Here is a 12500-nt window from a genome sequence, read left to right on the forward strand (position 1 = left end):
CGCTTTACAAAGTGTCCCTGGCCAACAGTAACACTTAACATGTAGGACGTGTTAGGCCTGTTAGGCGATATTACATTTTTTTTCGGACAGAGACAACGCTGTTAACGCCCATGTACTCATTTTACACCTGAGTACGGTGAGAGAATGTGAGTAAAGAGCCTTTTCCAAGGACTCAACTATGCCCCGAGCGAGGCTCGAACCCGGGCCCTTCCGATCCGAAAGCCAGTTGCATACCACAAGACCACATAGCCGCACCTGGAAAAATATGTGATCGTCGAATTACCGACCTTCTTCGGCCCAAAATCATTAAGATGCCGTTGTCTAGGCATTCCATGAATGGAATAATAATGTGAAATTGAATGTAAGCTTCAATTTAATTACAAAAACAGATTAAATGAACGTTTCGGGTTTCCCCTTTACCAACAAAACAGGATGAATGAAACACGTTCATTGATCTGGGGGTTTTTTTGTAATTAAATTGAAGCTTACATTCAATTTCACATTATTATTTATTTCTTCGAGCTTCGAGCAGCAACACATTTACATTACCCAGATATTCCATGAGGAAATAATAGAGACATGACCATCAAACAAACCTCCAATGTACACAGGAAATCACCCGCCATGTCACCGGAAGTGAGCAAATTGGGTGTTAATAATCTTGCCCAATGAAAAATGAAACAAAAAGCAAAACAGAAAACAAACAAACAAACAAACAAACAAACGAAACTGCCCGAAGCGCAGATCGAAATCAGGGCCTTCTAGGTCACAGTCCAACCTGGGGATTCAGCCCGAGATTTCCGAAATCAGGGCCTTCTAGGTCACAGTCCAACCTGGGAATTCAGCCCGAGATTTCCGAAATCAGGGCCTTCTAGGTCACAGTCCAACCTGGGGATTCAGCCCGAGATTTCCGAAATCAGGGCCTTCTAGGTCACAGTCCAACCTGGGATTCAGCCCGAGATTTCCGAAATCAGGGCCTTCTAGGTCACAGTCCAACCTGGGATTCAGCCCGAGATTTCCGAAATCAGGGCCTTCTAGGTCACAGTCCAACCTGGGATTCAGCCCGAGATTTCCGAAATCAGGGCCTTCTAGGTCACAGTCCAACCTGGGGATTCAGCCCGAGATTTCCGAAATCAGGGCCTTCTAGGTCACAGTCCAACCTGGGGATTCAGCCCGAGATTTCCGAAATCAGGGCCTTCTAGGTCACAGTCCAACATGGAGATTCAGCCCGAGATTTCCGAAATCAGGGCCTTCTAGGTCACAGTCCAACCTGGGGATTCAGCCCGAGATTTCCGAAATCAGGGCCTTCTAGGTCACAGTCCAACCTGGGAATTCAGCCCGAGATTTCCGAAATCAGGGCCTTCTCGGTCACAGTCCAACCTGGGGATTCAGCCCGAGATTTCCGAAATCAGGGCCTTCTAGGTCTCAGTCCAACCTGGGGATTCAGCCCGAGATTTCACTGAGAGTTTTTAACAAGATGGGGTTTTAATCGATCTATATCATTTTGGAAGATTGAGTTTTGTAGCCAAAATTTAAAACAACGTGTTGTTTTATTTTCTTCAGAATAATATTGTGGCGTTCAATAGTGTTTAGTTGATTTCTCCCTAAATTATCTGGCCACTTCTTATCTTGTTTACTTTCCGGTTGACGACTTCCGATTGGAGTAACAGTCACTTCGTCTATTTATTATTAAACTTCTAATCTTGTCTTTCGCTTGTCGTTGGCATTCTTTTATTTTTAACTTAGTAAGATCGCAACATTCTCACATCTTACAACATGGCTACTAAGTGAAATGAAATCGAAGACCCCAGTTCTAAAAGTACTTAAGTCACATTTTTTTAAAATAATTAAAAATAAGATTTTTTTATAGCGCAATATCCACTTCACGTGCTCAAAGCGGGTCCCTGGCCAACAGCAACACTTAACACGACATGACGCCTGTTAGGCGATAATACAATTTTTCGGACAGAAACAACGCTGTTAAAGGCCAGGTACTCATTTTACACCTGAGTACGGTGAGAGAATGTGAGTAAAGAGTCTTTTCCAAGGACTCAACTTTGCGTCGAGCGAGGCTCGAACCCAGGACCTTCCGATCCGAAAGCGAGTGTCATACCACTAGACCACATAGCCGCACATTTTCATGATGTTTATCCAATCAGTGACAAACTTAAAACACAATCACCTCAATTCACGCACCAATTTTGTTCACGATAAACACAATTTAAGTCCCCTATCTCTCAATACTATAAATTTTAAAAATTTGGCCAGAAAACTCGCCCTTCAAATATCGATCGATTTAAATGACCCTCATCTTGATTTTTTTTAAACTCTCAAAGCTGGGACTCCGCGAAGCTCCAAATTTTAACTTCCATTTTTTCAAAACTAGCTTCATGCGACTTCAGTACTTTTAACACTAGGCTCTTCAAATGAAAATGATTTCTAATCTTTTTAAACTCCTCTCCGGACCCCCGTTTTCACAAGTTAAAAATATAAAATGATTTTAACTCACTCAACCCTAACACCGACTATATCCCTAATTTACCCGGTTTACTTTTACCCCATACCCCGTGCGTAGTATCAAAGCTAATGTTTTTAATTATTACATGTTAATGATAGTTGAATAAAACTTTATGTGGACCGGCTCATTTTTAATCAACATTTTTTTCCAGTTTTGAAAAATGTAGCAAAAATCTCTAGGATTGAGTGAGTTAAATATCGCCAGAGCGTTTACTTTTACCCACCTAAACACGAAAAGAAAATTGTTCTGTTCTTATCATTATTATTTATTTTATTTTAATATGAAGAGTGTTTTTCCAAAAATCCCTAACTCAATTTTTCCCATTTAGAGATATTGAGGATTATTTCCCCTAAAATTTCTCATCCGGTCTATTTTTTATCATATTCAAACTTCAAATCCACACAAAGGGATTATTGTGCCATTTGATGCTTAAAATAAAATTTACGTTTCATATTTTTCTCGTGGATGGAAAATCTAAAAAAGTATAAAAATCGACTTTAGGAGTTTTGGAAAACCAGCCTTCGTATAGATAGTTCGAAGATGACGTCACTCAGGTCTTTGTTGATGGTTTTTGCCATCCGCGTTTATGAGTAATGCTCACTGAACTGTATTAACCCGACTATAAACGTTCATGGATACACACAGTTTTGTGTGTTGGTCCGTTATACTTCCGGATGGCAATGTTATGAGCTTCTTAGCCAAGCGCATACTATCTATAGATTCTACCTGCACACGTGTGAAACTCCTAAATCTGTCTAATATTTGACACGGCTCAATGTTTCATTTCATTACGGCGCTCACCTTTTATCTATCACCAAAAATATTTATTATCTCTCAACTTTTATCGTTGCACCTTCAATTGCCCCCCCCCCCCCCCCCCCCCCCCTACCCGCTTAAATGCCAATACATAAATGAGAATACATCTTAATTTATAGTCTGGCTATAATATATTATTTCTCAGCCTTGCAGCCTTATTCTTTTATTTATTTTTTTAAAAGGAAAATCTCATCTGTTCTTGTCAACGTAAAACAAATCTCACTCTCTCTCTCTCTCTCTCTCTCTCTCTCTCTCTCTCTCTCTCTCTCTCTGCCCTCTCTCTCTCTCTCTCTGCCCTCTCTCTCTCTCTCTCTCTCTCTCTCTCTCCCCTCTCCCTCTCTCTCTCTCTCTCTGCCCTCTCTGCCCCCCTCTCTCTCTCTCTCTCTCTCTCTCTCTCTTTCTCTCTCTCTAACTCTCTCTCTCTCTCTAACTCTCTCTCCCCCCCCCCCCCCTTCTGCATCCCTCTCATTTCACTTTCCTACATCGTTCCCCCTTCTCCTTCCACACTTCCCCGTGTTCCTGATGCCGATATTTCTATTTTTAACCGTTACGGGTTAAACAATGAAATGCCGTACTGTAGAAAAAAAAAAGAATAAATAATCACGTATTTAAAATTTTGGCCAGAAAACTCGTCCTTCAAATACCGATCGATTAACATGACACTCATCTTGTCAAAAATTCTTAAACCTGGGACTTCCGAAGACGTCTGCGATATTCCAGGTTTGGAGAGTTTTTTGACAATATGAGAGGTCATTATAATCGATAAATATTTAAATGACCGAGTTTTCTGGCCAAAACTTGTTTTTAAAATGGCTTGTTTTTTGTTTTTTTTTTTGTTTTTAAAAATTCAGAAAAAGGCAATAAAGTTATTCCCATTACACAAAACAAAAGCGGTGAAATCACTCCAGAGACAAAGTGTCTCTTTTAAATCACTCAACAAACCGCCATCTTCTTTGATCTCTTCACAGAATTAGATAAACCCCCCCCCCCCCCCCCCCCCCCCCCCCCCCGCGCCTCCTTCGACCCGCCCACCCACCCAGCCAGCTCACAAGCACCCACTCTACGCGAATAATGGCATTATTATTATTTTAACCTCAGGAATGGGAGACACCCAATGTTTGTCGTTGCTTTGCCAATTTAGATGTATCTCCGTCTTTTAAATACGACAATAAACAGGTATAGGTATATTGACCTTAAAAAAAAGTCCCAAAAAAAAAATGATTAAAAAAAAAATGATTATAAAAAAAGAAGAAATAATGGCGTTATTTATGTTGCATCATTAAATCATGTGTAGTTTAATTCCTGGTGGAATTATAAAAGAGAACAATTTGGCTTTGATCTCTTTACCTTCACTCACCCCCCCCCCCCCCTCCAGCCCATCTTCCCCTCCATCCCCTCCAACCCTACCCCCGGACCCCCGCTCCCCCAATTTCCAAAATGTTGATAATAATGTTAAAGATAATAATAAAAATTCTAGATTTGGAAGGCGCTGTTTATTTTATTACTAATTTCATTTCTACACCGATATTAAAATCGATGTGAATCTTCGTTCCTTTCTTGTTCTGTTTTTGTTTTTGTTTTTGTTTCTTTTATTTTTTTTTTTGGTGGGGGTGGGGTTGTCTTTCTAATGGTTTTTTTTTTTTTTTTTTACTTTGATTACTTTGGTAGTGTTCTGTTTGTTTTTATCGGAGAAGGGAAAAAGCGGGGCTTTTTTTCTCTTTATTTTTTTTTTTTTGAGAGGGGAGGGGGGGGGGGTTGTCTTTTGTTTTTGATTTGTTTTTTTGGTTGTTTTTGTTTTTGTTATATTTGGATGATTTTGGACTAGTTTTTGTTTCCTTGCTTATTATGTTTTCTTCTGCTTTTTTCATTGCGAAGTTGTTTCCGCACGGTTAAATGATGTTAGATCATTCACCGAGATAGCAATCGAACTATCGGTGCTGGTTTGGCGTATGTTTAACATCTCTCTCTCTCTCTCTCTCTCTCTCTCTCTCTCTCTCTCTCTCTCTCTCTCTCTCTCTCTCTTTCTCTCTCTCTCTCTATCTATCTCTATCTATCTCTCTCTGTATCTCTCTCTCTCTCTCTCTCTCTCTCTCTCTATATATATATATATATATATATATATATATCCCTTTCTCTCTGTCTCTCTCTCTCTCTCTATTATCTCTCTCTTGTCATTATCTTTCTTATCTCTATCATCTCTGACTTATCTCTTCTATTTCTCATCCTTACCGATCATTTTCAGTATTTTCCCAAAAATGGCAGGCTTACCCAGCAGAAAAATGGAGTTTTAAAACTCAAACAAACTGTCTACAAAACAACTTAATCTTTTTATTAATTAAACAAAGATCATTATGATGTGCAAAATAAATCTGAATCAGAAAAAATGTATTGTGTGTCGTAGCAAATGTGACGATTTTGCTGTAGAGTGGTGAGGAGAGGTTAAGGGAGTAGAAAAAAAATGCATTGTAAAGCGCATTAAGCATGGGAGGCCGTTAGAACGTTCTCAATAATAATCATTTTTACTTTCTTGTTAAAGTCCCCAAATCACCATATTGACGTTATTACGCGATTCTCATAAAAAAGCAGGGAAAAAAAACCCTACTCTAGCATTCGGCTCTAGATTTGTTCTATGCTGAGGAAGGGATTTGATCCTGAAACGTTCCTTGTTTGGTACTTGGCTGATATAATATTCATGTTTATTTTGGGTTTCATATGGAAAGAGTATAGGGAAATAACAGGATTCAATCACGCAATGAGTCATTCAGCTATGTAGATACAGTACAATGCTTTACATCTTCTTCTTCTTCTTCAAGTACCAAGTCTGTGCCAGACATCGGTGATCATGGTACGCCATTCATCTCTCTGATCAAATGCTTTACATAAAGAATAATATGAATCAAGTGTGCATATTATTGATGTTGATGATGATATAGTATAAATTATTTCTGGTATATGCTCAATACGCTTCAAAAGTATTCATCTTCCATCACAACCGATAACCGCCATTACAACCACAATCACCACCACACTACCACTATCACCGCAACCACCACCACCACAGCCATCACCAATACCACCATCACCACCACCACCACCACCACCATCATCACCAACACAACCACCACCACCACCATCAGCACCACCACCACACCCCACCGCCACCCACACAACACCACCACCACCCCCACATCATCCCACCACCACCACCAACACCACCACCACCACCACACACCACCACCATCATCACCACCACCACCACCATCATCAACCACCACCACCCCACCATCATCACCACCACCACCACATCACCGCCACATCACACATCACACTCATTCATCATCATCACCACTCACCACCACCACCCATCATCACCACACCACCACCACCACCATCAATCATATCATCATCATCATCATCATCATCATCATCATCATCATCATCACCACCACCATCACATCACCATCACACCACCACATAATCCAACCACACATCACCACCATCATCATCCATCATCATCAACCACCAACACCACCACCATCACATCATAACCACCACCACCACCATCATCATCACATATACCACCAAGCACTGACATTTGTAACCACAACACCGATGGTAGATGATTACGAGTCATAAGTATACAAATGATGTGTGCACGCTGAAAATTAAAAATAAAATATCCAAACAATATTTACATAAATCTAACCCCGCTCCCCCTCCCTCACCTCCGCCTTCTCCTCCTCCTCCGTCGTCTTCTTCGTCGTCGTCGTCGTCGTCGTCGTCGTCGTCGTCGTCGTCGTCGTCGTCGTCGTCGTCGTCGTCGTGAGAAAAGAGCCTTCTCAAATGACTCAACTATGCGGCGAGGCTCGAACTCAGGACCTTCCGATCCGAAAGCGAGTGGCATACCACTAGACCACATAGCCGCACAAATAAAATCTATATCTACAACAAATCACTAAGCTCCTGTTTGATTGTCTCAACTAACTGAATCACGAAACGCCCGGGCTACAACATGGATAAAAACATTATAGACCTAAAGCATAATAAAGTGTAAGTACCGGAAATGGGTTTCGGTCTGGATTTCCGGTGAAGACATGCGCACTTCCACTACTTTCTGTTTGACAATCAACAGCAGCCTAAAATAGACGGACGTATAGAGTTTGTTGTAATGGAAATACTTTCAAACAAAGGTAAAAAAATGGTGTCCATTACAACAATGTTAAATAGAGGCCATAATAGGATTCAGTAGTCTGATGTCACGCCGCCAGGCAACGGCGGCCATCTTGGTTCTAAACAAAGAAAATCCTTACTTATTATTCTTCATGCTGGCTAGAACTTTTCATATGCCTTGTGATCAGAATGTGTAAAAGTCAAAACATGATCAAATTTATGTTTTTTTTTCCCTCTGGAAACGCTTTTATGCTCGCCGGAGAAATATTTCATACGGCGTCCGCCATTGTTCCGATAGTTTAGAGCCAGTGTTACTAAGTTAACATGCGTCATTAGGAAGGAAGTGACGTTACGACTGTTGAAGAGTATTGTGTTCGGTTATCAGACCTTGCTATTTATAGATCATAATCACAGAGTGTTGGGTTTGTTTTTTTTTCGTTTTGTTTTTTTTTTTTTAATTTGTTTGTTATTAAGGGTTTTACGGCGCTTGAAACACAATAAGGTCATATCAGCGACAGTAAAAAATGAAGAAATTGCGATAGTTAGAAAATGTTATAGGTTTAGAATAGGATTCAATAGTCTGATGTCACGTCCGCCCAGCAACGAGCAGTTTGGTTCTAAACAACAACAAAAATCGGTATTTCTTTATTCTTCATGCTGGCTAGAACTTTTTTACATGTCATGTGATCAGAATGTACAAAAGTCAAAACAGGATCAAATTTATAATGTTTTTCTCCCCTGGTTACACTTTTATGCTCGTCGGAGAAGTATCTTATGGCGTCCGGCATTGTTCCGATAGATTAGAACCATTTACTAAGTTACTAAGTTACTAAGGCCTATTGAAACCATTCGAGATAAAGTAAGACAAAGGGGAATTTGTTCGCATAGGGAACAGGTGTTGATTCCAAAAGCACTCCATCATTGTACTTAGTTTGAGACACCTAAGTCTCATCCAGTCACAAGCAAAGGTCCCCACTAAGAGGAATATACTCAAATATTCACGAACCGATATGTATTAAAAATAAAAAATGTAACAGTACATAACAGAGAGATTATTTACAAGTAAAAGTTATGTCCCCTGATAGGTCATTTAGTGAAAAATTTAAGGTGATGGGCCATGGGATTTATTTGGCAGATGCACCAACAACCGCTTCAAATTTAATGACACAACTCTTTTACAGCCTTCCCCCCCCCCCCCTTTTTTTTTTTTTTACCGTCCAAACGTTGGGCATTTTGAGCTATGCATGTCCCCTGATAGTCTATGTAGTGAAAAATCTTAAGGTTTGACTTGTACTCAGGACTTGGATGACACAACACTTTTGTCACCCCCTCCCCCCCCCCCCACCCCCCACACACATCCACAACCCCCCCCACACACATCCACAACCCACACCCCCTACACACCCCCTACACACACCCCACACACACACCCCACAGACACCCCCCAACCCCCCCCCCCCCCACACACACACACACACACACACCCCGGCTCCCTGACAACGATAAGTCCAACTTTTCATGGCTGCACCGTTTGCGCTTTGTTTTAAATTTGCTTAATATAAATTTGGGTTCGTTGTATAGGGAATGAGATTAGCGGAAGAGTAGCGTCCCTTGATTGGACGTCATCCATAGTCATTGACGTCACCGGCGGAAAAGTTATTAGAGAGAGAACGTCATGTTGGTTGTGCGCATGCGTCTCTCGTCCTCGGTGAAAGCGGCTTGAGACACTTCAAAACCAAATTGACGTTCTCTCTGTAAGGTGACGTCCAATCAAGGGACGCTACTCTTCTGCTAATCTCATTCCCTATAGCGCAATATTCTCTAAATGTGACCCATCGATTCCACACGGAATGAATAAGTAAACAAAAATATGCCCTTCCGCCACTCCATCATAGGATATCGTCGCCTAGGCATTCCACGAAGGAATAATATAGATAATCCATCAAACAAGATGTCTGATGTCAACAGGAATCATCCATGTTGTCACAGTGAGATCCCGTCGCCTAGGCATTCCATGAAGGAATATAGATAATTCATCAAACAAGATGTCTGATGTCAACAGAAATCACCCTTGTTGTCCAAGTGAGCAAATTGGGGGTCAATAATCTTACCCAAGGAAAAGACGGAAGTGCCTGAAGCGGGGCTCGAACCCGGGCTCGATCCCGGGACCTTCCAGGTCACAGTGCAATTTCTTAACCACTCAGCTACTTCGCCCCCCCCCCCCCCCACCCCCCCCCCCCCCCTGTCGGAATGAATGGGACCCTCAAAAGTGAATTTAGTTATGGAAAGAGAAGAAATACAACGTAAGAAGTTATATTTAGTCTCCATCATAACGCATGGACAATAACCCTAAGTTTGCTTGGGGTTTTTTTTTATTTGTAGATATAGATAGTATGCGCTTGGCTAAGAAGTTCACAACATTGCCATCCGGAAGTATAATGGACGAAGTCAGAAAACTATGTGTAACCATAAACGATTATATTCAGATTAGTAGTTTAGGGAGAATTACTCATAAACGCGGGTGGCAAAAAACAATAACAAAGACCTGAGTGACGTCAACTTCGAATTATCTATAAATGAATTCCCAGCATCTAACTCATCCCAATCTAACAGCGACACGTAGGACACGACACATGGTGTGTCAGGAATGTGTCAATGGTCAGAGAGTGGGTATCGATAGCTTAGTTTGTAGAGCGCTCGCTTTACGCGCAAAGGGACCAAGATCGACCGCGGGTGAAGTCGAGATTTTTTCTGCCCCACTAAACGTGCTCAAATCACTTTACAAGAGTTTTCCAAATAACAGAAACATTTAATATGTAGGATGAGACGTGACGCACGAGAGGCAATAACATTGAGGGACATATATGTTAACAGCCAGGTACTCATTTAAACCAACTTTACGCCACCCAGAGACAGACTCGAACCGAGAATCTACCAGTCCGAAGACGAGTGTCATACCACTAGACCAAAAAAAAACCCCGCAAATATCGTCCTCAACGCACACACAATCAACTGTCGATTTTCTATCAATTTAGAAACATGAATAAGCGAGGATGGATGATCTTTATTGATGACCAGCATTTAGTAAGACGAGAAAATAAGATTCCATCCTCGGAAACCAGAATATCAATAATATTACACAATGTATCTATTCAGTCCCCAGGGAGACTGGTTTTACACTTCCAATAAGATTTTTTAAACAGTTTTTTTCCATCCCACTCTTGTTCCCTATAATCAAAAGTGAGCGATTTTCTATCGATTCAAAATCCAACCATCTTACATGCAGGTAAACTCCTTGAGCTCACATTATATCACCACCAGAAACCTCCATTCCCCCCAAGGACCTCATTCAATGTCAACAAAGACAGGGAGATACTTTTTATACTTTGATACCCAAGCTTTTATTTCCGTTTGCGTGATGGGGACGGGGGGGGGGGGGGGGGGGGGGGCGGGGGAGAGGGTTTTTAATCTAGTTTGGTGCCAGTTCACGAACTTAGTCCATCAATCTTTCCATTTTAGTTCCTTTTACCTTCCTCTCTAGAAATTTTCTAAACATTTTTTGGGAGGAGGGGGGGGGGGGGTGAAGTGTGATGGTTTCGTAGTTCTATTTTGTTCAATGAAATTCCCGCTAATGGGATCTACTAGCGACAACGAGAGTTATCATCGACATCCATCACACCCGTGGAACTTCGAGCTTAAAACTGTTTCTGTCATGTTAATAAGTAATAACAATAGAGCAAATAGAATCTTCCGATTCAAAACTCATTGGAAGTGTGATACCAGTCCTTCGAAGTGAGTAGAGAACAATGAATAGATTACACTTTGAATCATAAGGAGGCATCCATCACACCCATGAAAATCGAGTTTTTAACTGTTTCTGTCATGTTAAAAAAAATCTATAACAATAGAGAGGAGAAATTGTGACGTCACACCTTCCCATCTTCCGGTCCATAACTCCTTGGAAGTGTGCAACCAGTCCTCCCAAGTGAGTAGAGAACAATGAATAGATTACACATAGGTGGCATAGCTGTTTTAGAAGAAGGATGTATAGGAAGAGTCTTGGGATTAAAAAAGGTCGCAAAAGAGGATGGATGATTTTTATTGACGACTAGAAAATAATTAAAGTGAAGCTAGGAAATAAGATGTCATCACCCTGAAACCAGAAGATCAATTACACAAGGTTTGTATTCAGTCCTCCAGGAGACTTATTTTACACTTCCAACTAGATTTTTTAAAACATCAATCTTTTCATTTTAGTTTCTCTTACCTTTCTCTCTATTTTCTAAACATTTGGAGGGGTGGGGTGTCTGTGTGATAGTTTCGTAGTTCTATTTTGTTCAATGAGATTCCCACTAATGGGATCTACTAACGACAACGACAGTAGTCATCGACATCCTCACACCCATGGAACTGGAGTTTTAACCTTTTCTGTCATGTTAAAATATCTATAGCAAAAGGGCGGAGAAATTGTGACGTCACACCTTCCTATCTTCCGCTTCAACACTCCTTGGAAGTGTGTATCCAGTTCTTGGAAGTAAATAGTGAACAATGAATACATTACACATTGAATCATAAGGTGGTGTTTTAGTAGCAGAATATAAGATTCTTAGGGTTACGGGGGGGGGGGGGGGCGTAAAAGACTGAGAAATGGATGATCTTTATAGGGAATGAGATTAGCGGAAGAGTTACGTCCCTTGGTTGGACATCACCTTACAGAGAGAACGTCAACATGGTTTTGCGCATGCGTCTCTCTCGTCCTCGCTTTCGGTGAAGTGTCTCCGGAAGCGAGGACGAGAGACGCATGCGCACAACCAACATGACATTCTCTCTCTAGTAACTTTTCCGCCGGTGACGTCCAATCAAGGGACGCTACTCTTCCGCTAATATAATTCCCTATTGACGACCAGCATAATATTTAGACTAGACAAAAAGATGTCGTCCTTCTGAAACCAGAAGATCAAATACACAAGCTATGTATCATCATCATCATCATCAT

General features: G+C 41.1%; 1 protein-coding gene across 3 annotated transcripts in view; it reads right to left on the reverse strand.

Annotated features, from left to right (window-relative positions):
• Positions 1–12500, reverse strand: part of LOC144972337 (uncharacterized) — a 229826-nt gene that overhangs the window by 190109 nt on the left and 27217 nt on the right. The window contains exon 1 of one of the 3 annotated variants that reach the window (XM_078913435.1): positions 7393–7470. The exons of the other annotated variants lie outside the window; for them this stretch is intronic. The gene's annotated coding sequence lies outside the window, so the exon portion shown is untranslated. Of the gene's footprint in view, positions 1–7392; positions 7471–12500 lie in introns of those variants that run through there. 3 annotated transcript variants of the gene reach the window in all.

Source organism: Berghia stephanieae, chromosome 5 (genome assembly GCF_034508935.2).
Source record: "Berghia stephanieae isolate SIO BIC M18660-M18661 chromosome 5, UCSD_Bste_1.3, whole genome shotgun sequence".
In the NCBI taxonomy this organism is placed as follows: Eukaryota; Metazoa; Mollusca; class Gastropoda; order Nudibranchia; family Aeolidiidae; genus Berghia; species Berghia stephanieae.